A 21,955-nucleotide genomic window follows, 5' to 3' on the forward strand; every position below is an offset into this window, starting at 1 on the left:
AATGAGACTGATATATACACTCACCTAAAGGATTATTAGGAACACCTGTTCAATTTCTCATTAATGCAATTATCTAACCAACCAATCACATGGCTGTTGCTTCAATGCATTTAGGGGTGTGGTCCTGGTCAAGACAATCTCCTGAACTCCAAACTGAATGTCTAAATGGGAAAGAAAGGTGATTTAAGCAATTTTGAGCGTGGCATGGTTGTTGGTGCCAGACGGGCCGGTCTGAGTATTTCACAATCTGCTCAGTTACTGGGATTTTCACGCACAACCATTTCTAGGGTTTACAAAGAATGGTGTGAAAAGGGAAAAACATCCAGTATGCGGCAGTCCTGTGGGCGAAAATGCCTTGTTGATGCTAGAGGTCAGAGGACAATGGGCCGACTGATTCAAGCTGATAGAAGAGCAACTTTGACTGAAATAACCACTCGTTACAACCGAGGTATGCAGCAAAACATTTGTGAAGCCACAACACGTACAACCTTAAGCCGGATGGGCTACAACAGCAGAAGACCCCACCGGGTACCACTCATCTCCACTACAAATAGGAAAAAGAGGCTACAATTTGCACAAGCTCACCAAAATTGGACAGTTGAAGACTGGAAAAATGTTGCCTGGTCTGATGAGTCTCGATTTCTGTTGAGACATTCAGATGGTAGAGTCAGAATTTGGCGTAAACAGAATGAGAACATGGATCCATCATGCCTTGTTACCACTGTGCAGGCTGGTGGTGGTGGTGTAATGGTGTGGGGGATGTTTTCTTGGCACACTTTAGGCCCCTTAGTGCCAATTGGGCATCGTTTAAATGCCACGGCCTACCTGAGCATTGTTTCTGACCATGTCCATCCCTTTATGACCACCATGTACCCATCCTCTGATGGCTACTTCCAGCAGGATAATGCACCATGTCACAAAGGCCGAATCATTTCAAATTGGTTTCTTGAACATGACAATGAGTTCACTGTACTAAACTGGCCCCCACAGTCACCAGATCTCAACCCAATAGAGCATCTTTGGGATGTGGTGGAACGGGAGCTTCGTGCCCTGGATGTGCATCCCACAAATCTCCATCAACTGCAAGATGCTATCCTATCAATATGGGCCAACATTTCTAAAGAATGCTTTCAGCACCTTGTTGAATCAATGCCACGTAGAATTAAGGCAGTTCTGAAGGCGAAAGGGGGTCAAACACAGTATTAGTATGGTGTTCCTAATAATCCTTTAGGTGAGTGTATATAACGAGAAGTTACCTGACATAAATACTAACCTGCGTAGTTATTTAATGTCTGACTAATAATACTAACAAGAGACTCACCTTCATCTTACTAACTGGTATTGTAGTCAATGTGTTTATAACCTCTTTTGTTTAACGATTTGTGTTATCATATGCGATCCCATGGTCTTTGATTTGGTCACGGAAGTGATTTGTCTTTGATTTGTTGATCTAGAGTTGAATTTTAATTAGTTTTTCCCTTTTGTATAATTAGTGTAGTGCTACATTTAGTCTTTGTTTTGAATAAATTTGACAATTTATATCTTTGGAATTGGTGTCTGCGTCCAATTATTACAGAAATTGAGTTCTACAAGATTCCAGGATTCGTGATAAGGTGATACTATAAATTCACTTCTTTAATTGAAATTTATAAGAGTACCACTCGAGTATAAAGTACTACATATCCCATCTGTTACAGTTTTTTTTCTTCTTCTGAAACTGCAAGCGCACTACATAAAGTTTGGCAAATGAAGAAATTTGGATGATGAGTTTACAATCTTATAAACAGTATTTAAGTAAACCTAGATATGCAATTCCAAAAAGAACAGCATCGAGATGGAGAAACAGGATACAAAAATAATAATACAATGTTTATACTTTTTGTATTTTAATTACAGTATGTAATTATTGCCTTTTGATTTACATTTACAGAAAAAGAACGGCGGCAAACGTGGACTACCCAACAAGAAGCAACAAAGTTACTAAAATATCAGATTCTCAGGTAAGCTTCATGCAGCCATACATGTATAATTATAAAATCAATCCAAAAAATAGACCTTGTTTACCCTACAACTGATTTGAGTGTTAATTCTATTTAAGATATAAAAAAATATTTTGTTTTCTGAACTAATAATCTGTGAACATTCTATTATCTCTATAATTTTAATTAATACATTTATTTTATTATTGGTGGAACATTATATTTTTCAGCTCAGATGATTTCACGTACCATCAATTTTTCTGTTAATAAATGTGCAAAAACAAATCAGATGGATAGGCCCCTACATATGAACATTAAGTTAAAGGCCTAGAGTGAGTGTTCTTCACTTCCAGTCATGGCGGGCCACAATCCAGCTCTTTGTAACTCATCAACAACCAAAGACCTGGGAAAAGGGTTAAATGGCTTCAGTTAAGCCAATTAGGTAATTAAGAGCTCAACTGGAAAAAAAACAGCAGGCATAGGGGTACTTTAGGACCACAGTCACTGATATAACCTACAATGTTGTTGTAATGAAAATCAGCAGACAGTGGGCCTCCTCCAGGACTAAGGTTGAGAAGCACTGGTCTTGAAGACCACAATAACAATCGACCTCAAGGGCTAGGGATATTCGAGGTGATGCTAAACCAGTCCTGAATGTTTAAATATAATGTTATTTTCTTGTAGTGTGCCGTTGCTGTTAATGCAACCAGTTATATTGAGCCATCAAATACAGAAGCTGACGAAAGACATCAACATGTAAATTTAGTTGTAAATTTAAAGTGTGTGTGAAAAGTATTTTGTATATGGAGATTAACCCATAGTTTCACAGATAAATTGTGGACCAGTGATATTCAGGATCTTCAAAACAAGTCCTGAATGCTCAAACTTAACACTTCTTTTTTTAGAGTGTCGTTGCTGTCAATCCAGCCAGTGATGTGGAGCCATCAGATACAGAAGCTGATGAAAAACAACATGTAAATTTCCTAAATTAATATGGTGCATCAAAATACTTATTTAGCACTTTCAACTGTTTCTTTGTGATTCCTAAAATTACTTTACAGGCTGGGGCTGGGGGAAGACACTGCGCCCGCCTGGAGAAGCCTGTACAAGCCCCCCTCAATAAGAGAGCTGGCAATCTGCAGTGGAGGGTGTTACACACCATTATTGCTGTCAATTCTTTTATTACTGTTCTTAACCCTGCTGTGTCCGACGCCTGCCCATTCTGTGCTCAGAGAGAGACCGTGTTTCACTGTTTCAGCACTTGCTCTCGGTTGTCACCCATTTTTAGTCTTTTAACTCGTCTTTTTACTGATCTTAACCTGATTTTTAACACAAAGGTTTTTATTTTAGGGGCGCGATACACCAGAAGGACCAAACATGTGGACCAGCTGGTAAACTTCTTGCTGGGCCAGGCTAAAATGGCCGTCTATAAGACTAGGAAGAACAGAGTGTGTGGGGAGGGCAGTGAGGATGCAGTGAGAGTGTTTGCCATGCTGGTCAAGTGCAGAGTCAGACTAGAGTTTAACTATTACAGGCTGATGAATGATTTGGAGAGTTTTGAACAGGTCTGGTGTATTAATGATGCCCTTTGTGAATTGTATGACGGGGAGTTGGTTTTTATTATGTAATTCATTTATAGGGTTTAGTATTTGATGGTTGTTTTGTTGTGTGTATTGGGTTGCTTTCTTTAAAAGTGTACAGATCAGTGGCGGAGTTAATGCTTGTTGGGGGGAGACAAACAAAGGGGAACACTATTTTTTATTTATTTATTTATTTTCATTTGTATGAATTATTGCGTGTTGCAAACAGGCAATGAAGTCTGATAAAAGTCAAAAAGTCTCTCTCTCTCTCACACACACACACACAGCCAGCAAGACACACAGAGCCAGCCAGCTCAGCGATGACATCACAAACATCTCTCTCAGGTGACTCCTATGACATCACAGAGCACGTACATTCCGTTGCTTGCCGTCTGTCAACCACTCAGTCACTGCCAGCCAGACTGGCTGGCTGACTGGATGGTGGGGCTGCTTGCTGCTGCTGCGTACCTTAGCAAGCTTATTTGCTTGACCGGCCTTCCTCCTCCGCCCACATGCCCACCTATGTCCGATCTGCTGTTCACCTGGATCACAGCTCCGCCCCAACAAGGCAGAGCCTCCCAAGAATTATACAAACTCACCCACGATCCCCTCCACGGAAAGCTATAGCAAAAGGCAAAAGCATTATACGTAATGAAGAGGAACCCGAGTCCAAGACGCATCCGACCAGCCATACATATTTGTGTGTATTAAAGATCACATTTTATTACATTTAGATTTTCTGTACTTTATTACATCTTTTTGTGATTTTTAAATGTATTGTTTCTTTTCCTTATATATGTATGTATGTATGTATGTATGTGTGTGTGTGTCTGTGTGAAAGTGTATGTGTTTGTGTGGGTGTGACAGTGTGTATGAGTGTCTGTCTGTCATGTAACTCGCACATCTGTGAGGGCACCATTTTTGCAGAAAGAGATGTACACATTTTGGAGCAACATATGCTGCCATCCAGACATCGTCTTTTCCAGGGACATCCCTGCATTTTTCAGCAGGATGACGCCAAACCACATTCTGCCCAGATTTCAAGCGCATGGTTGCATAGGCAGAGAGTGCGGGTGCTAGCATGGCCTGCCTGCAGTCCTGACCTGTCTCCGAATTGAGAATGTGTGGCGCACTATGAAGTGCAAATTAAGACAACGAAGGCCCTGTGCAGTTGCGCAGCTGAGGAAATGCATAATGGATGAATGGGTGGAAATCCCACTTGCTAAACTTAACCAAGTGGTGTCTTCAGTGCCCAAGTGCTTAATAAGTGTTATTAAAAGAAAAGGTGATGTTACATAGTGGTAAACAGTCGACTGTCCCAACTTTCTTGGTTTCTTTTCACTGCTAATAAGATGCTGTAGAGTGAGTTAGTTATATTGCTTTCAGGAGCTCTAATCGTATTGATGAGTTCATGCAGCATTTGTAATTGAATTTCAAAAAGAAATCCTTGCTGTCTGGCCTGTGTGTATGAGATGTACTCTGTCAATCTTTGGCTAACAACTGAAACATTGGTAGAACAGAAATGGCAACATAAAAAAGAAAAGTACATTTTAAAAGAGCACATTAAATAGGATGAATATACAGTTTTTTACAATCACTTTGTCACTAATTTCAGAACCTTGATGTCATTTTTCAAAACTCTAGACACAAAACTCAAAACGGTCATCACTTGTAACACAGGCTGTCCAATGTTCAAAACATTGCATTGTGCATTCATATCTTTAAAGAAACCTTGCACTTGCAGACTTGTTGGTTCAAATAATTCATTTATCATGAAATAACATAGTAACATTTATTTAGATCACCCACACAGAAGATACCGATAGTTTCACTGTGTAGTTGTTCGTACAATCATTAAATATTGTAGTACAAAATATGTGATACATGTTTCATTATGGTACTACACATAAATACATCACTGTAAAAGGACTAGTAGAGAGAATACTACAGACACAGTGGAATCATTGAACAAAATCTGAAATGTATTGATGCAATACAATCAAATCACACCATAGGTTTCTTTGAAGCCATGCAACAATAATTAGCTACAAAAAAGAACAAAACTACAGTAAAATGTCAACTGCAGTGTTCCTCACCTGGCTTAGTGTAAAACAAAGGATTGATTACTGTACTTCTGAATTTCCATCAGCCCTGTGTTCAGGTTCAGGTTCTCACAACCATTTTTCACAAGAGGCACCTTGAAACTGAACATACCTGAACATACTCAGTCATCAGCTGCTTCACTCTGTCTGCATTTCTTTCAAAAGGCACACTATACTCTGTGCTACACATTGGTATGCAGTATACAGTCATTTGACAATTGAGAGTAGCCTAATGTTTAGTGCATGCTGAAGACTTGCCGCTTCTCAGTACGGAAATTTCTGATGATTGAGGCCACAGTTGATCCTGAGTTGATTCTGAGGTTTGATTGAATCATTGTAGCTGCCTCAGTCATGGTCATGCCATGATTTACAACATGCTCTACAACTATTTCTCGGATTTCACTGGACACTATTTGCTGTTGCTGCCGCTGTCTGGTCCGTGGCCTTGTCCTCTACCACGTTCCCCCAACACCTCTCAAATGAGGCCCATGGCTGCCTCTCTGGTGAGGCCTAAGCCCTCCTCTATGACGAGGCCCACGACCACCTCTCAGAAGGGGTGCATGTCCCCTTCCATTCCTTTGACCACCACGTCTTCCTCCTCCCACTGCTTGACCTCTATTGTGACCTGGATGACTTGCCGGCTCCATGTTATCACTGTGTTGCTGGGGTGGATAGCACTCATTTCACTCGATACTCGTACCACAATGTGAAATCAATCATCAATAACCAGTTGGCAGTATTGGAAAAGCAATTACAAGGGCCTGCATACATACAGTAATGTCAAATCTGATGTGGAAGAACAATCATCTTCAACCAGGTTGGAGCGTTAGTTGCAATGCCTTTAATACACGCAGCGTGGAGAGGAACAGTGACTCAAGTAGATCCCAAAGTCGCTCTGCCTTCATTTTAACAGTCAGAGCTTTTATACACAAAAATCAAAGAGCTGGTTATAATCAGAAAGTCATTACTATGTTATCTTAAAAGTTAGCTAAGCAGAATTTATATCATTATAGGACAGAGTTCATAGATCAACACATGGATTAGGGAGCAGGCACTTCAATCATACTGTTTGACATTGTCTCCAAGATTCTCATCGTAAATAACAAACAGAAATCAAACTACCTTCTGGCCTGACCTTCTAGCTTGACCTTATCTTTCTTAAGTATACAAGAGAGAAAAACAGGTATTAGACAAAAAATTTCTAACTTTCCTTCCACACTGCAAACATGGTGTGGAAAAGTGCTACATGATGATGAATGATGATGAAATATTACATCCATAGATAATGTAGTCCAACTGGTTCATGCTCCTCGTTTATTGATGTCAATGGATCTCATTATCCTGAAACTTTCATGATCGAAACATGGAATACTGTTTGTCAGTTTCCATAAAACTATGCATTAAGAGTAATGCAACAGTCACTTATCATTTTGAGCAGCTGTATCAATTGATAGTTAGATCTTTGTAATGAAATGAATAGACAGTGATCTCAGATGTAATGTGTGAATTGCATTTTGAAATGGTAATACTTTGATGTTAAGTTGTGTCATTTTAGTTCAATGAACAAATGATCTGAGGTTGATGTGTATTGTATCCAAGCAATTGTAAAAAAGTGTTAGAGTTTTGAAAAATGTGCATTTTGATCATCGGGTGTGAGTTTAGTGTCTAGAGTTTTGAAAAATGACATCAAGGTTCTGAAATGAGTGCCAAAGTGATTGTAAAAAAGTGTAATATCAGGGGACAGTGGCTATTAGTGATCTGGCCTTCCGTGGCCTCTGTATTAATGTAACAGGTCACATTGTATGTGTACACTGATACTTGATAGTATAATATAGTACAAGTAAAAAACATACATAGGTATCATAGAAGTATTTTGCAGAAATGATTATGGATAGTTATCAAAATGGAGAGGAAATGCTAAATCCAGTCTCCCCAGGCTGAGCTTCTATTGCTACACCTGCTAAGTGGCTGCTGGTATTAAGTAAGAGTATTAAGAGCTACGATGAAGTTACCCAGGAGACGTAAAAAGCTTGCAGTACCTAGTTTTTCCAGGAGGTCACCAATCCAAATACTGACCAGGTCCTGCCACGTTTTGCTTCCTAGATCTGACAAGATCGGGCGCGTTCAGGACGGTGTGGCCGCAAGCCAAAAAGCCTGGCTGCATGATATCTCTTAAAGGCTGGCGGGTATTGACGGAACTTCCAGCAAAAAAAAGAAAAATGGAGGGAAAAATACCAGTGCAGCAAATGGTGTTGAAAGTAGCCGGGTACGTGTACAAATCCTCAATTATAACACCTCCAGACAGAAAGAGAGTATTAAGAGCTACAATGAAGTTACTCAGGAGACTAAAAAGCTTGCAGCACCAGGTATTTCCAGGAGGTCTCCCATCCAAGTACTGACCAGGCCCTGCCCCGTTTAGCTTCCGAGATCTGACAAGATCGGGCACGTTCAGGTCAGTGTGGCCGCAAGCCTAGAGAGCTGGCTGCATGATGTCTCTTAAAGGCTGGAGGGTATTGACGGAACTTCCGGCAAAAAGAAAAATGGAGGGAAAAATATCAGTGCAGCAAAGGGTGTTGAAAGTAGCCGGGTATGTGTACAATTCTTCAATTATTTCTCCTCTAGCCTGAAAGAGAGTATTACGAGCTACGATGAAGTTACCCAAGAGACGTATAAAGCTTGCAGCACCTGGTATTTCCAGGAGGTCACCCATCCAAGTACTGACCAGGACCTGCCCCGTTCAGCTTACGCGATCTGACGAGATCGAGCGCGTTCAGGACGGTGTGGACACAAGCCGAGAGGCCTGGCTGCATGATGTCTCTTAATGGTTGGCGGGTATTGACGGAACTTCCAGCAAAAAAAAAAAAAAAAGAAAAACGGAGGGAAAAATATCAGTGCAGGAAAGGGTGTTGAAAGTAGCCAGGTACGTGTACAATACTTCAATTATATCTCCTCCAGACAGAAAGAGAGTATTAAGAGCTACGATAAAGTTACCCAGGAGACGTAAAAAGCTTGCAGCACCTGGTATTTCCAGGAGGTCAACAATCCAAGTACTGACCAGGCCCTGCCCCGTTTAGCTTCCGAGATCTGACGAGATTGGGGGCGTTTAGGACGGTGTGGCCGCAAGCCAAGAGGCCTGGCTGCATGATGTCTCTTAAAGGCTGGCGGGTATTGACGGAACTTCTAGCAAAAAAAAAAAAAAAAAAAAAAAAATAGAAAAATGGAGGGAAAAATATCAGTGCAGGAAAGGGTGTTGAAAGTAGCCGGTTACATGTACAATTCTTCAATTATATCTCCTCCAGACTGAAAGAGAGTATTAAGAGCTACAATGAAGTTACCCAGGAGACGTAAAAAGCTTGCAGCACCTGGTATTTCCAGGAGGTCACCCATCCAAGTACTGAACAGGCCCTGCCCCGTTTATCTTCCGGGATCTGATGAGATCGGTCGCGCTCAGGACGGTGTGGTCGCAAGCAAGAGGCCTGGCTGCATGATGTCTCTTAAAGGCTGGAGGGTATTGACGGAACTTCAAGCAAAATAAAAAAGAAAAAAGAAAAATGGAAGGAAAAATATCACTGCAGCAAAGAGTGATGAAAGTAGCCGGGTACGTGTACAATACTTCAATTATATCTCCTCCAGACAGAAAGAGAGTATTTAGAGCTACGATGAAGTTACCCAAGTGACGATAAAAGCTTGCAGCACCTGGTATTTCCAGGAGGTCACCCGTCCAAGTACTGACCAGGCCCTGCCCCGTTCAGCTTCCGAGATCTGACAAGATCGGGCGCGTTCAGGACGGTGTGGCCGCAAGCCGAGAGGCCTGGCTGCATGATGTCTCTTAAAGGCTGGCGGGTATTGACGGAACTTCCAGCAGAAAAAATAAATAATAATAAAAATAAAAAAATTGATGGAAAAATATCAGTGCAGCAAAGGGTGTTGACAGTAGCTGGGTACGTGTACAATACTTCAATTATATCTCCTCCAGACAGAAAGAGAGTATTAAGAGCTACGATAAAGTTACCCAGGAGACGTAAAAGCTTGCAGCACCAGGTATTTCCAGGAGGTCTCCCATCCAAGTACTGACCAGGTCCTGCCCCGTTTAGCTTTCAAGATCTTACGAGATCGGGCGCGTTCAGGACGGTGTGGCCACAAGCCGAGAGGCCTGGCTGCATGATGTCTCTTAAAGGTTGGCGGGTATTGACGGAACTTCCAGCAAAAAAAAAAAAAAAAAGAAAAATGGATGGAAAAATATCAGTGCAGCAAAGGATGTTGACAGTAGCTGGGTACGTGTACAATACTTCAATTATATCTACTCCAGACAGATAGAGAGTATTAAGAGCTACGATAAAGTTACCCAGGAGACGTAAAAGCTTGCAGCACGAGGTATTTCCAGGAGGTCTCACATTCATGTACTGACCAGGTCCTGCCCCGTTTAGCTTCCGAGATCTGACGAGATCGGGCGCGTTCAGGATGGTGTGGCCGCAAGCCGAGATGCCTGCTGCATGATGTCTCTTAAAGGCTGGCGGGTATTGACGGAACTGCCAGCAAAAAAAAAAAAGAAAAATAGAGGGAAATATACCAGTGCAGCAAAGGGTGTTGAAAGTAGCCGGGTACGTGTACAATTCTTCAATTATATCTCCTGGAGACAGAAAGAGAGTATTAAGAGCTACGATGCAGTTACCCAGGAGACGTAAAAAGCTTGCAGCACCTGGTATTTCCAGGAGGTCACACATCCAAGTACTGACCAGGCCCTGCCCCGTTTAGCTTCCGAAATCTGATATGATCGGGCGCGTTCAGGACGGTGTGACTACAAGCCAAGAGGCCTGGCTGCATGATGTCTCTTATTGGTTGGCGGGTATTGACGGAACTTCCAGCAAAAAAAAAAAAAAAAAAAAAGAAAAATGGATGGAAAAATATCAGTGCAGCAAAGGGTGTTGACAGTAGCTGGGTACGTGTACAATACTTCAATTATATCTCCTCCAGACAGATAGAGAGTATTAAGAGCTACGATGAAGTTACCCAGGAGACGTAAACAGCTTGCAGCACCTGGTATTTCTAGGAGGTCTCCCATCCAAGTACTGACCAGGCCCTGCCCCGTTTAGCTTCCGAGATCTGACGAGATCGGGCGCATTCAGGACGGTGTGGCCACAAGCCGAAAGGCCTGGCTAAATGATGTCTCTTAAAGGTTGGCGGGTATTGTCGGAACTTCCAGGAAAAAAAAAAAAAAAAAAAAAAAAATGGATGGAAAAATATCAGTGCAGCAAAGGGTGTTGACAGTAGCTGGGTACGTGTACAATACTTCAATTATATCTCCTCCAGACAGATAGAGAGTATTAAGAGCTACGATAAAGTTACCCAGGAGACGTAAAAGCTTGCAGCACCAGGTATGTCCAGGAGGTCTCACATTCATGTACTGACCAGGTCCTGCCCCGTTTAGCTTCCGAGATCTGACGAGATCGGGCGCGTTCAGGATGGTGTGGCCGCAAGCCGAGATGCCTGGCTGCATGATGTCTCTTAAAGGCTGGCGGGTATTGACGGAACTGCCAGCAAAAAAAAAAAAGAAAAATAGAGGGAAAAATACAAGTGCAGCAAAGGGTGTTGAAAGTAGCCGGGTACGTGTACAATTCTTCAATTATATCTTCTCCAGACAGAAAGAGAGTATTAAGAGCTACGATGAAGTTCCCCAGGAGACGTAAAAAGCTGGCAGCACCTGGTATTTCCAGGAGGTCTCACATTTAAGTACTGACCAGGTCCTGCCCCGTTTAGCTTCCGAGATCTGACAAGATCGGGCGCGTTCAGGACGGTGTGGCCGCAAGCCGAGATGTCTGGCTGCATGATGTCTCTTAAAGGTTGGCGGGTATTGACGGAACTTCCAGCAAAAAGAAAAAAAAAAAAAAAATAGAAAAATGGAGGGAAAAATATCAGTGCAGGAAAGGATGTTGAAAGTAGCCGGGTACGTATACAATTCTTCAATTATATCTCCTGGAGACAGAAAGAGAGTATTAAGAGCTACGATGAAGTTACCCAGGAGACGTAAAAAGCTTGCAGCACCTGGTATTTCTAGGAGGTCTCCCATCCAAGTACTGACCAGGCCCTGCCCCGTTTAGCTTCCGAGATCTGACGAGATCAGGCGCATTCAGGACGGTGTGGCCACAAGCCGAAAGGCCTGGCTGCATGATGTCTCTTAAAGGTTGGCGGGTATTGACGGAACTTCCAGCAAAAAATAAAAAGAAAAAAAGAAAAAAGAAAAATGGATGGAAAAATATCAGTGCAGCAAAGGGTGTTGACAGTAGCTGGATACGTGTACAATACTTCAATTATATCTCCTCCAGACAGAGAGAGAGTATTAAGAGCTACGATAAAGTTACCCAAGTGACGTAAAAGCTTGCAGCACTAGTTATTTCCAGGAGGTCTCACATTCATGTACTGACCAGGTCCTGCCCCGTTTAGCTTCCGAGATCTGACGAGATCGGGCGCGTTCAGGATGGTGTGGCCGCAAGCCGAGATGCCTGGCTGCATGATGTCTCTTAAAGGCTGGCGGGTATTGACGGAACTGCCAGCAAAAAAAAAAAAGAAAAATAGAGGGAAATATACCAGTGCAGCAAAGGGTGTTGAAAGTAGCCGGGTACGTGTACAATTCTTCAATTATATCTCCTGGAGACAGAAAGAGAGTATTAAGAGCTACGATGAAGTTACCCAGGAGACGTAAAAAGCTTGCAGCACCTGGTATTTCTAGGAGGTCTCCCATCCAAGTACTGACCAGACCCTGCCCCGTTCAGCTTCCGAGATCTGACGAGATCAGTTGCATTCAGGACGGTGTGGCCACAAGCCGAAAGGCCTGGCTGCATGATGTCTCTTAAAGGTTGGCGGGTATTGACGGAACTTCCAGCAAAAAAAAAAAAAAAAAAAAAATAGAAAAATGGAGGGAAAAATATCAGTGCAGGAAAGTGTGTTGAAAGTAGCCGGGTACGTGTACAATTCTTCAATTATATCTCCTGCAGACTGAGAGAGAGTATTAAGAGCTACGATTCAGTTACCCAGGAGACGTAAAAGCTTGCAGCACCTGGTATTTCCAGGAGGTCTCACATTCAAGTACTGACCAGGTCCTGCCCCGTTTAGCTTCCGAGATCTGACGATATCATGCGCATTCAGGACGGTGTGGCCGAAAGCCAAGAGGCCCGGCTGCATGATGTCTCTTTAAGGCTGGCGGGTATTGACGGAACTTCCAGCAAAAAAAAAAAGAAAAAAGAAAAATGGAGGGAAAAATATCAGTGCAGCAAAGGGTTTTGAAAGTAGCCGGGTACGTGTACAATTCTTCAATAATATCTCCTACAGACTGAAAGAGAGTATTAAGAGCTATGATGAAGTTACCCAGGAGACGTAAAAAGCTTGCAGCACCTGGTATTTCCAGGAGGTCACCCATCCAAGTACTGACCAGGCCCTGCCCCGTTAGCTTCCGAGATCTGATTAGATCGGGCGCGTTCAGGACGGTGTGGCCGCAAGCCAAGAGGCCTGGCTGCATGATGTCTCTTAATGACTGGCGGGTATTGACGGAACTTCCAGCAAAAAAAAAAAAAAAAAAAAAATGGAAAATGGAGGGAAAAATATCAGTGCAGCAAAGGCTGTTGAAAGTAGCCGGGTACGTGTACAATAGTTCAATTATATCTCCTCCAGACAGATAGAGAGTATTAAGAGCTACGATGAAGTTTCCCAGGAGACGTAAAAAGCTTGCAGCACCAGGTATTTCCAGGAGGTCTCCCATCCAAGTACTGACCAGGTCCTGCCCCGTTTAGCTTCCGAGATCTTACGCGATCGGGCACATTCAGGACGGTGTGGCCGCAAGCCGAGAGGCCTGGCTGCATGATGTCTCTTAAAGGTTGGCGGGTATTGACGGAACTTCCAGCAAAATTAAAAAAAAAAAAAAAAAAGAAAAATGGATGGAAAAATATCAGTGCAGCAAAGGGTGTTGACAGTAGCTGGGTACGTGTACAATACTTCAATTATATCTCCTCCAGACAGATAGAGAGTATTAAGAGCTACGATAAAGTTACCCAGGAGACGTAAAAGCTAGCAGCACCAGGTACTTCCAGGAGGTCTCACATTCATGTACTGACCAGGTCCTGCCCCGTTTAGCTTCCGAGATCTGACGAGATCGGGCGCGTTCAGGACGGTGTGGCCACAAGCCGAAAGGCCTGGCTGCATGATGTCTCTTAAAGGTTGGCGGGTATTGACGGAACTTCCAGCAAAAAAAAAAAAAAAAAAAATAGAAAAATGGAGGGAAAAATTTCAGTGCAGGAAAGGGTGTTGAAAGTAGCCGGGTACGTGTACAATTCTTCAATTATATCTCCTGCAGACTGAGAGAGAGTATTAAGAGCTACGATAAAGTTACCCAGGAGACGTAAAAGCTTGCAGCACCTGGTATATCCAGGAGGTCTCACATTCAAGTACTGACCAGGTCCTGCCCCGTTTAGCTTCCGAGATCTGACGATATCATGCGCATTCAGGACGGTGTGGCCGAAAGCCAAGAGGCCCGGCTGCATGATGTCTCTTTAAGGCTGGCGGGTATTGACGGAACTTCCAGCAAAAAAAAAAAGAAAAAAGAAAAATGGAGGGAAAAATATCAGTGCAGCAAAGGGTTTTGAAAGTAGCCGGGTACGTGTACAATTCTTCAATAATATCTCCTACAGACTGAAAGAGAGTATTAAGAGCTATGATGAAGTTACCCAGGAGACGTAAAAAGCTTGCAGCACCTGGTATTTCCAGGAGGTCACCCATCCAAGTACTGACCAGGCCCTGCCCCGTTAGCTTCCGAGATCTGATAAGATCGGGCGCGTTCAGGACGGTGTGGCCGCAAGCCAAGAGGCCTGGCTGCATGATGTCTCTTAAAGACTGGCGGGTATTGACGGAACTTCCAGCAAAAAAAAAAAAAAAAAAAATGGAAAATGGAGGGAAAAATATCAGTGCAGCAAAGGCTGTTGAAAGTAGCCGGGTACGTGTACAATACTTCAATTATATCTCCTCCAGACAGATAGAGAGTATTAAGAGCTACGATAAAGTTACCCAGGAGACGTAAAAGCTAGCAGCACCAGGTACTTCCAGGAGGTCTCACATTCATGTACTGACCAGGTCCTGCCCCGTTTAGCTTCCGAGATCTGACGAGATCGGGCGCGTTCAGGACGGTGTGGCCACAAGCCGAAAGGCCTGGCTGCATGATGTCTCTTAAAGGTTGGCGGGTATTGACGGAACTTCCAGCAAAAAATAAAAAGAAAAAAAGAAAAAAGAAAAATGGATGGAAAAATATCAGTGCAGCAAAGGGTGTTGACAGTAGCTGGATACGTGTACAATACTTCAATTATATCTCCTCCAGACAGAGAGAGAGTATTAAGAGCTACGATAAAGTTACCCAGGAGACGTAAAAGCTTGCAGCACTAGGTATTTCCAGGAGGTCTCACATTCATGTACTGACCAGGTCCTGCCCCGTTTAGCTTCCGAGATCTGACGAGATCGGGCGCATTCAGGATGGTGTGGCCGCAAGCCAAGATGCCTGGCTGCATGATGTCTCTTAAAGGCTGGCGGGTATTGACGGAACTTCCAGCAAAAAAAAAAAAAAAAAAAAATAGAAAAATGGAGGGAAAAATATCAGTGCAGGAAAGGGTGTTGAAAGTAGCCGGGTACGTGTACAATTCTTCAATTATATCTCCTGCAGACTGAAAGAGAGTATTAAGAGCTACGATAAAGTTACCCAGGAGACGTAAAAGCTTGCAGCACCTGGTATTTCCAGGAGGTCTCACATTCAAGTACTGACCAGGTCCTGCCCCGTTTAGCTTCCGAGATCTGACGATATCATGCGCATTCAGGACGGTGTGGCCGAAAGCCGAGAGGCCCGGCTGCATGATGTCTCTTTAAGGCTGGCGGGTATTGACGGAACTTCCAGCAAAAAAAAAAAGAAAAAAGAAAAATGGATGGAAAAATATCAGTGCAGCAAAGGGTTTTGAAAGTAGCCGGGTACGTGTACAATTCTTCAATAATATCTCCTACAGACTGAAAGAGAGTATTAAGAGTTATGATGAAGTTACCCAGGAGACGTAAAAAACTTGCAGCACCTGGTATTTCCAGGAGGTCACCCATCCAAGTACTGACCAGGCCCTGCCCCGTTAGCTTCCGAGATCTGATGAGATCGGGCGCGTTCAGGACGGTGTGGCCGCAAGCCAAGAGGCCTGGCTGCATGATGTCTCTTAAAGGCTGGCGGGTATTGACGGAACTTCCAGAAAAAAAAAAAAAAAAAAAAAATGGAACATGGAGGGAAAAATATCAGTGCAGCAAAGGCTGTTGAAAGTAGCCGGGTACGTGTACAATACTTCAATTATATCTCCTGCAGACAGATAGAGAGTATTAAGAGCTACGATGAAGTTTCCCAGGAGACGTAAGAAGCTTGCAGCACCAGGTATTTCCAGGAGGTCTCCCATCCAAGTACTGACGAGGCCCTGCCCCGTTTAGCTTCCGAGATCTGACGAGATCGGGCGTGTTCAGGACGGTGTGGCCGCAAGCCAAGAGGCCGGGCTGCATGATGTCTCTTAAAGGCTGGCGGGTATTGACGGAACTTCCAGCAAAAAATAAAAAATAAATAAATAGAAAAATGGAGGGAAAAATATCAGTGCAGGACAGGGTGTTGAAAGTAGCCGGGTACATGTACAATTCTTCAATTATATCTCCTCCAGACTGAATGAGAGTATTAAGAGCTACGCTGAAGTTACCCAGGAGATGTAAAAAGCTTTCAGCACCTGGTATTTCCAGGAGGTCACCCATCCAATTACTGACCAGGTCCTGCCCCGTTTAGCTTCCAAGATCTGACGAGATCTTGCGTCTTCAGGACGGTGTGGCCTCAAGCCAAGAGGCCTGGCTGCATGATGTCTCTTAAAGGCTGGAGGGTATTGATGGAACTTCCAGGAATAAATAAAAGAAAAAAGAAAAATGGAGGGAAAAATATCAGTGCAGCAAAGCGTGTTGAAGGTAGCCGGGTACGTGTACAATCCTTCAATTATATCTCCTCCAGACAGATAGAGAGTATTAAGAGCTACGATAAAGTTACCCAGGAGACGTAAAAGCTTGCAGCACCAGGTATTTCCAGGAGGTCTCACATTCAAGTACTGACCAGGTCCTGCCCCGTTTAGCTTCCAAGATCTGACGAGATCGGGCGAGTTCAGGATGGTGTGGCCGCAAGCCGAGATGCCTGGCTGCATGATGTCTCTTAAAGGTTGGCGGGTATTGACGGAACTTCCAGCAATAAAAAAATATAAAAAAAGAAAAATGGATGGAAAAATATCAGTGCAGCAAAGGGTGTTGACAGTAACTGGATACGTGTACAATACTTCAATTATATCTCCTCCAGACAGAGAGAGAGTATTAAGAGCTACGATAAAGTTACCCAGGAGACGTAAAAGCTAGCAGCACTAGGTATTTCCAGGAGGTCTCACATTCATGTACTGACCAGGTCCTGCCCCGTTTAGCTTCCGAGATCTCACGAGATCGGGCGCGTTCAGGATGGTGTGGCCGCAAGCCGAGATGCCTGGCTGCATGATGTCTCTTAAAGGCTGGCGGGTATTGACGGAACTGCCAGCAAAAAAAAAAAAAGAAAAATAGAGGGAAATATACCAGTGCAGCAAAGGGTGTTGACAGTAGCTGGGTACGTGTACAATACTTCAATTATATCTCCTCCAGACAGATAGAGAGTATTAAGAGCTACGATAAAGTTACCCAGGAGACGTAAAAGCTAGCAGCACCAGGTACTTCCAGGAGGTCTCACATTCATGTACTGACCAGGTCCTGCCCCGTTTAGCTTCCGAGATCTGACGAGATCGGGCGCGTTCAGGACGGTGTGGCCACAAGCCGAAAGGCCTGGCTGCATGATGTCTCTTAAAGGTTGGCGGGTATTGACGGAACTTCCAGCAAAAAAAAAAAAAAAAAAAAATAGAAAAATGGAGGGAAAAATATCAGTGCAGGAAAGGGTGTTGAAAGTAGCCGGGTACGTGTACAATTCTTCAATTATATCTCCTGGAGACAGAAAGAGAGTATTAAGAGCTACGATGAAGTTTCCCAGGAGACGTAAAAAGCTTGCAGCACCAGGTATTTCCAGTAGGTCTCCCATCCAAGTACTGACGAGGCCCTGCCCCGTTTAGCTTCCGAGATCTGACGAGATCGGGTTGTGTTCAGGACGGTGTGGCCGCAAGCCAAGAGGCCGGGCTGCATGATGTCTCTTAAAGGCTGGCGGGTATTGACGGAACTTCCAGCAAAAAATAAAAAATAAATAAATAGAAAAATGGAGGGAAAAATATCAGTGCAGGACAGGGTGTTGAAAGTAGCCGGGTACATGTACAATTCTTCAATTATATCTCCTCCAGACTGAATGAGAGTATTAAGAGCTACGCTGAAGTTACCCAGGAGATGTAAAAAGCTTTCAGCACCTGGTATTTCCAGGAGGTCACCCATCCAATTACTGACCAGGCCCTGCCCAGTTTTTCTTCCGAGATCTGACGAGATCTTGCGTCTTCAGGACGGTGTGGTCTCAAGCCAAGAGGCCTGGCTGCATGATGTCTCTTAAAGGCTGGAGGGTATTGATGGAACTTCCAGCAAAAAACAAAAGAAAAAAGAAAAATGGAGGGAAAAATATCAGTGCAGCAAAGCGTGTTGAAGGTAGCCGGGTACGTGTACAATTCTTCAATTATATCTCCTCCAGACAGATAGAGAGTATTAAGAGCTACGATAAAGTTACCCAGGAGACGTAAAAGCTTGCAGCACCAGGTATTTCCAGGAGGTCTCACATTCAAGTACTGACCAGGTCCTGCCCCGTTTAGCTTCCGAGATCTGACGAGATCGGGCACGTTCAGGACGGTGTGTCCGCAAGCCGAGATGTCTGGCTGCATGATGTCTCTTAAAGGCTGGCGGGTATTGACGGAATTTCCAGCAATAAAAAAATATAAAAAAAGAAAAAAGAAAAATGGATGGAAAAATATCAGTGCAGCAAAGGGTGTTGACAGTAACTGGATACGTGTACAATACTTCAATTATATCTCCTCCAGACAGAGAGAGAGTATTAAGAGCTACGATAAAGTTACCCAGGAGACGTAAAAGCTTGCAGCACTAGGTATTTCCAGGAGGTCTCACATTCATGTACTGACCAGGTCCTGCCCCGTTTAGCTTCCGAGATCTCACGAGATCGGGCGCGTTCAGGATGGTGTGGCCGCAAGCCGAGATGCCTGGCTGCATGATGTCTCTTAAAGGCTGGCGGGTATTGACGGAACTGCCAGCAAAAAAAAAAAAAGAAAAATAGAGGGAAATATACCAGTGCAGCAAAGGGTGTTGAAAGTAGCCGGGTACGTGTACAATTCTTCAATTATATCTCCTGGAGACAGAAAGAGAGTATTAAGAGCTACGATGAAGTTACCCTGGAGACGTAAAAAGCTTGCAGCACCTGCTATTTCTAGGAGGTCTCCCATCCAAGTACTGACCAGGCCCTGCCCCGTTTAGCTTCCGAGATCTGACGAGATCGGGCGCATTCAGGACGGTGTGGCCGCAAGCCGAAAGGCCTGGCTGCATGATGTCTCTTAAAAGTTGGCGGGTATTGACGGAACTTCCAGCAAAAAAAAAAAAAAAAAAAAATAGAAAAATGGAGGGAAAAATATCAGTGCAGGAAAGGGTGTTGAAAGTAGCCGGGTACGTGTACAATTCTTCAATTATATCTCCTGCAGACTGAAAGAGAGTATTAAGAGCTACGATAAAGTTACCCAGGAGACGTAAAAGCTTGCAGCACCTGGTATTTCCAGGAGGTCTCACATTCAAGTACTGACCAGGTCCTGCCCCGTTTAGCTTCCGAGATCTGACGATATCATGCGCATTCAGGACGGTGTGGCCGAAAGCCTAGAGGACCGGCTGCATGATGTCTCTTTAAGGCTGGCGGGTATTGACGGAACTTCCAGAAAAAAAAAAAGAAAAAAGAAAAATGGAGGGAAAAATATCAGTGCAGCAAAGGGTTTTGAAAGTAGCCGGGTACGTGTACAATTCTTCAATAATATCTCCTACAGACTGAAAGAGAGTATTAAGAGTTATGATGAAGTTACCCAGGAGACGTAAAAAACTTGCAGCACCTGGTATTTCCAGGAGGTCACCCATCCAAGTACTGACCAGGCCCTGCCCCGTTAGCTTCCGAGATCTGATGAGATCGGGCGCGTTCAGGACGGTGTGGCCGCAAGCCAAGAGGCCTGGCTGCATGATGTCTCTTAAAGGCTGGCGGGTATTGACGGAACTTCCAGAAAAAAAAAAAAAAAAAAAAAAGGAAAATGGAGGGAAAAATATCAGTGCAGCAAAGGCTGTTGAAAGTAGCCGGGTACGTGTACAATACTTCAATTATATCTCCTCCAGACAGATAGAGAGTATTAAGAGCTACGATGAAGTTTCCCAGGAGACGTAAAAAGCTTGCAGCACCAGGTATTTCCAGTAGGTCTCCCATCCAAGTACTGACGAGGCCCTGCCCCGTTTAGCTTCCGAGATCTGACGAGATCGGGTTGTGTTCAGGACGGTGTGGCCGCAAGCCAAGAGGCCGGGCTGCATGATGTCTCTTAAAGGCTGGCGGGTATTGACGGAACTTCCAGCAAAAAATAAAAAATAAATAAATAGAAAAATGGAGGGAAAAATATCAGTGCAGGACAGGGTGTTGAAAGTAGCCGGGTACATGTACAATTCTTCAATTATATCTCCTCCAGACTGAATGAGAGTATTAAGAGCTACGCTGAAGTTACCCAGGAGATGTAAAAAGCTTTCAGCACCTGGTATTTCCAGGAGGTCACCCATCCAATTACTGACCAGGCCCTGCCCAGTTTTTCTTCCGAGATCTGACGAGATCTTGCGTCTTCAGGACGGTGTGGTCTCAAGCCAAGAGGCCTGGCTGCATGATGTCTCTTAAAGGCTGGAGGGTATTGATGGAACTTCCAGCAAAAAACAAAAGAAAAAAGAAAAATGGAGGGAAAAATATCAGTGCAGCAAAGCGTGTTGAAGGTAGCCGGGTACGTGTACAATTCTTCAATTATATCTCCTCCAGACAGATAGAGAGTATTAAGAGCTACGATAAAGTTACCCAGGAGACGTAAAAGCTTGCAGCACCAGGTATTTCCAGGAGGTCTCACATTCAAGTACTGACCAGGTCCTGCCCCGTTTAGCTTCCGAGATCTGACGAGATCGGGCACGTTCAGGACGGTGTGTCCGCAAGCCGAGATGTCTGGCTGCATGATGTCTCTTAAAGGCTGGCGGGTATTGACGGAATTTCCAGCAATAAAAAAATATAAAAAAAGAAAAAAGAAAAATGGATGGAAAAATATCAGTGCAGCAAAGGGTGTTGACAGTAACTGGATACGTGTACAATACTTCAATTATATCTCCTCCAGACAGAGAGAGAGTATTAAGAGCTACGATGAAGTTTCCCAGGAGACGTAAAAAGTTGGCAGCACCTGGTATTTCCAGAAGATCTCCCATCCAAGTACTGACCAGGTCCTGCCCCGTTTAGTTTCCGAGATCTTCCGAGATCGGGCTCGTTCAGGACTGTGTGTCCGCAAGCCGAGAGGCCTGGTTGCATGATGTCTCTTAAAGGCTGGCGGATATTGACGGAACTTCCAGAAAAAATAATAATGAAAAAGAAAAATGGAGGGAAAAATATCAGTGCAGCAATGGGTGTTGAAAGTAGCCGGGTACGTGTACAATACTTCAATTATATCTCCTCCAGACAGAAAGAGAGTATTAAGAGCTACGATAAACTTACCCAGCAGACGTAAAAAGCTTGCAGCACCTGGTATTTCCAGGAGGTCTCCCATCCAAGTACTGACCAGGCCCTGCCCCGTTTAGCTTCCGAGATCTGACGAGATCGGGCGCGTTCAGGATGGTGTGGCCGCAAGCCGAGACGCCTGGCTGCATGATGTCTCTTAAAGGCTGGCGGGTATTGACGGAACTGCCAGCAAAAAAAAAAAGAGAAATGGAGGGAGAAATACCAGTGCAGCAAAGGGTGTTGAAAGTAGCCGGGTACGTGTACAATACTTGAATTATATCTCCTCCAGACAGAAAGAGAGTATTAAGAGCTACGATGAAGTTACCCAGGAGACGTAAAAGCTTGCAGCACCAGGTATTTCCAGGAGGTCTCACATTCAAGTACTGACCAGGTCCTGCCCCGTTTAGCTTCCGAGATCTGACGAGATCGGGCGCGTTCAGGATGGTGTGGCCGCAAGCCGAGACGCCTGGCTGCATGATGTCTCTTAAAGGCTGG

General features: G+C 44.0%; 10 non-coding genes and 32 pseudogenes across 10 annotated transcripts; all 42 read right to left on the bottom strand.

Moving 5' to 3' along the window:
• Positions 1-4,115: 4,115 nt before the first annotated feature.
• Positions 4,116-4,230, bottom strand: LOC136728248 (U5 spliceosomal RNA). Its single transcript, XR_010808611.1, has one exon. It is a non-coding gene; the product is annotated as a U5 spliceosomal RNA (small nuclear RNA).
• A 3,458-nt stretch (positions 4,231-7,688) lies between these two features.
• Positions 7,689-7,807, bottom strand: LOC136728132 (uncharacterized; annotated as a pseudogene).
• Positions 7,808-8,012: 205 nt separating this feature from the next.
• LOC136728511 (uncharacterized) lies at positions 8,013-8,131 on the bottom strand (annotated as a pseudogene).
• Positions 8,132-8,334: 203 nt separating this feature from the next.
• On the bottom strand, positions 8,335-8,453 carry LOC136727993 (uncharacterized; annotated as a pseudogene).
• Positions 8,454-8,667: 214 nt separating this feature from the next.
• Positions 8,668-8,786, bottom strand: LOC136727813 (uncharacterized; annotated as a pseudogene).
• A 225-nt stretch (positions 8,787-9,011) lies between these two features.
• On the bottom strand, positions 9,012-9,130 carry LOC136727764 (uncharacterized; annotated as a pseudogene).
• A 215-nt stretch (positions 9,131-9,345) lies between these two features.
• Positions 9,346-9,464, bottom strand: LOC136728526 (uncharacterized; annotated as a pseudogene).
• Positions 9,465-9,687: 223 nt separating this feature from the next.
• LOC136728569 (uncharacterized) lies at positions 9,688-9,806 on the bottom strand (annotated as a pseudogene).
• A 214-nt stretch (positions 9,807-10,020) lies between these two features.
• LOC136727845 (uncharacterized) lies at positions 10,021-10,139 on the bottom strand (annotated as a pseudogene).
• Positions 10,140-10,348: 209 nt separating this feature from the next.
• On the bottom strand, positions 10,349-10,467 carry LOC136728693 (uncharacterized; annotated as a pseudogene).
• Positions 10,468-10,686: 219 nt separating this feature from the next.
• Positions 10,687-10,805, bottom strand: LOC136728211 (5S ribosomal RNA). The gene has a single exon (XR_010808578.1). It is a non-coding gene; the product is annotated as a 5S ribosomal RNA (ribosomal RNA).
• A 216-nt stretch (positions 10,806-11,021) lies between these two features.
• LOC136727775 (uncharacterized) lies at positions 11,022-11,140 on the bottom strand (annotated as a pseudogene).
• Positions 11,141-11,350: 210 nt separating this feature from the next.
• LOC136727791 (uncharacterized) lies at positions 11,351-11,469 on the bottom strand (annotated as a pseudogene).
• Positions 11,470-11,691: 222 nt separating this feature from the next.
• LOC136728308 (5S ribosomal RNA) lies at positions 11,692-11,810 on the bottom strand. The gene has a single exon (XR_010808665.1). It is a non-coding gene; the product is annotated as a 5S ribosomal RNA (ribosomal RNA).
• A 224-nt stretch (positions 11,811-12,034) lies between these two features.
• On the bottom strand, positions 12,035-12,153 carry LOC136727896 (uncharacterized; annotated as a pseudogene).
• Positions 12,154-12,363: 210 nt separating this feature from the next.
• Positions 12,364-12,482, bottom strand: LOC136727739 (uncharacterized; annotated as a pseudogene).
• Positions 12,483-12,703: 221 nt separating this feature from the next.
• Positions 12,704-12,822, bottom strand: LOC136728159 (uncharacterized; annotated as a pseudogene).
• Positions 12,823-13,038: 216 nt separating this feature from the next.
• On the bottom strand, positions 13,039-13,156 carry LOC136728427 (uncharacterized; annotated as a pseudogene).
• A 221-nt stretch (positions 13,157-13,377) lies between these two features.
• On the bottom strand, positions 13,378-13,496 carry LOC136728381 (5S ribosomal RNA). The gene has a single exon (XR_010808731.1). It is a non-coding gene; the product is annotated as a 5S ribosomal RNA (ribosomal RNA).
• Positions 13,497-13,717: 221 nt separating this feature from the next.
• On the bottom strand, positions 13,718-13,836 carry LOC136727872 (uncharacterized; annotated as a pseudogene).
• A 554-nt stretch (positions 13,837-14,390) lies between these two features.
• Positions 14,391-14,508, bottom strand: LOC136728391 (5S ribosomal RNA). The gene has a single exon (XR_010808740.1). It is a non-coding gene; the product is annotated as a 5S ribosomal RNA (ribosomal RNA).
• Positions 14,509-14,726: 218 nt separating this feature from the next.
• Positions 14,727-14,845, bottom strand: LOC136727873 (uncharacterized; annotated as a pseudogene).
• Positions 14,846-15,069: 224 nt separating this feature from the next.
• LOC136727769 (uncharacterized) lies at positions 15,070-15,188 on the bottom strand (annotated as a pseudogene).
• Positions 15,189-15,408: 220 nt separating this feature from the next.
• LOC136728160 (uncharacterized) lies at positions 15,409-15,527 on the bottom strand (annotated as a pseudogene).
• Positions 15,528-15,743: 216 nt separating this feature from the next.
• Positions 15,744-15,861, bottom strand: LOC136728313 (5S ribosomal RNA). Its single transcript, XR_010808669.1, has one exon. It is a non-coding gene; the product is annotated as a 5S ribosomal RNA (ribosomal RNA).
• A 220-nt stretch (positions 15,862-16,081) lies between these two features.
• LOC136728353 (5S ribosomal RNA) lies at positions 16,082-16,200 on the bottom strand. The gene has a single exon (XR_010808706.1). It is a non-coding gene; the product is annotated as a 5S ribosomal RNA (ribosomal RNA).
• A 221-nt stretch (positions 16,201-16,421) lies between these two features.
• Positions 16,422-16,540, bottom strand: LOC136728137 (uncharacterized; annotated as a pseudogene).
• A 215-nt stretch (positions 16,541-16,755) lies between these two features.
• On the bottom strand, positions 16,756-16,874 carry LOC136728716 (uncharacterized; annotated as a pseudogene).
• Positions 16,875-17,091: 217 nt separating this feature from the next.
• On the bottom strand, positions 17,092-17,210 carry LOC136728010 (uncharacterized; annotated as a pseudogene).
• Positions 17,211-17,420: 210 nt separating this feature from the next.
• Positions 17,421-17,539, bottom strand: LOC136727874 (uncharacterized; annotated as a pseudogene).
• A 221-nt stretch (positions 17,540-17,760) lies between these two features.
• LOC136728615 (uncharacterized) lies at positions 17,761-17,880 on the bottom strand (annotated as a pseudogene).
• A 221-nt stretch (positions 17,881-18,101) lies between these two features.
• LOC136728204 (uncharacterized) lies at positions 18,102-18,220 on the bottom strand (annotated as a pseudogene).
• Positions 18,221-18,435: 215 nt separating this feature from the next.
• LOC136727730 (uncharacterized) lies at positions 18,436-18,554 on the bottom strand (annotated as a pseudogene).
• Positions 18,555-18,778: 224 nt separating this feature from the next.
• Positions 18,779-18,897, bottom strand: LOC136727904 (uncharacterized; annotated as a pseudogene).
• Positions 18,898-19,108: 211 nt separating this feature from the next.
• On the bottom strand, positions 19,109-19,227 carry LOC136728288 (5S ribosomal RNA). Its single transcript, XR_010808647.1, has one exon. It is a non-coding gene; the product is annotated as a 5S ribosomal RNA (ribosomal RNA).
• Positions 19,228-19,447: 220 nt separating this feature from the next.
• On the bottom strand, positions 19,448-19,566 carry LOC136728161 (uncharacterized; annotated as a pseudogene).
• Positions 19,567-19,781: 215 nt separating this feature from the next.
• LOC136728314 (5S ribosomal RNA) lies at positions 19,782-19,899 on the bottom strand. Its single transcript, XR_010808670.1, has one exon. It is a non-coding gene; the product is annotated as a 5S ribosomal RNA (ribosomal RNA).
• Positions 19,900-20,118: 219 nt separating this feature from the next.
• Positions 20,119-20,238, bottom strand: LOC136728617 (uncharacterized; annotated as a pseudogene).
• A 221-nt stretch (positions 20,239-20,459) lies between these two features.
• Positions 20,460-20,578, bottom strand: LOC136728205 (uncharacterized; annotated as a pseudogene).
• Positions 20,579-20,793: 215 nt separating this feature from the next.
• On the bottom strand, positions 20,794-20,912 carry LOC136727731 (uncharacterized; annotated as a pseudogene).
• Positions 20,913-21,472: 560 nt separating this feature from the next.
• Positions 21,473-21,591, bottom strand: LOC136728561 (5S ribosomal RNA). The gene has a single exon (XR_010808761.1). It is a non-coding gene; the product is annotated as a 5S ribosomal RNA (ribosomal RNA).
• A 208-nt stretch (positions 21,592-21,799) lies between these two features.
• LOC136728457 (uncharacterized) lies at positions 21,800-21,918 on the bottom strand (annotated as a pseudogene).
• Between the last annotated feature and the right edge of the window lie 37 nt (positions 21,919-21,955).

The sequence above is a fragment of the Amia ocellicauda genome, unplaced genomic scaffold, assembly GCF_036373705.1.
Source record: "Amia ocellicauda isolate fAmiCal2 unplaced genomic scaffold, fAmiCal2.hap1 HAP1_SCAFFOLD_29, whole genome shotgun sequence".
Classification (NCBI taxonomy): Eukaryota; Metazoa; Chordata; class Actinopteri; order Amiiformes; family Amiidae; genus Amia; species Amia ocellicauda.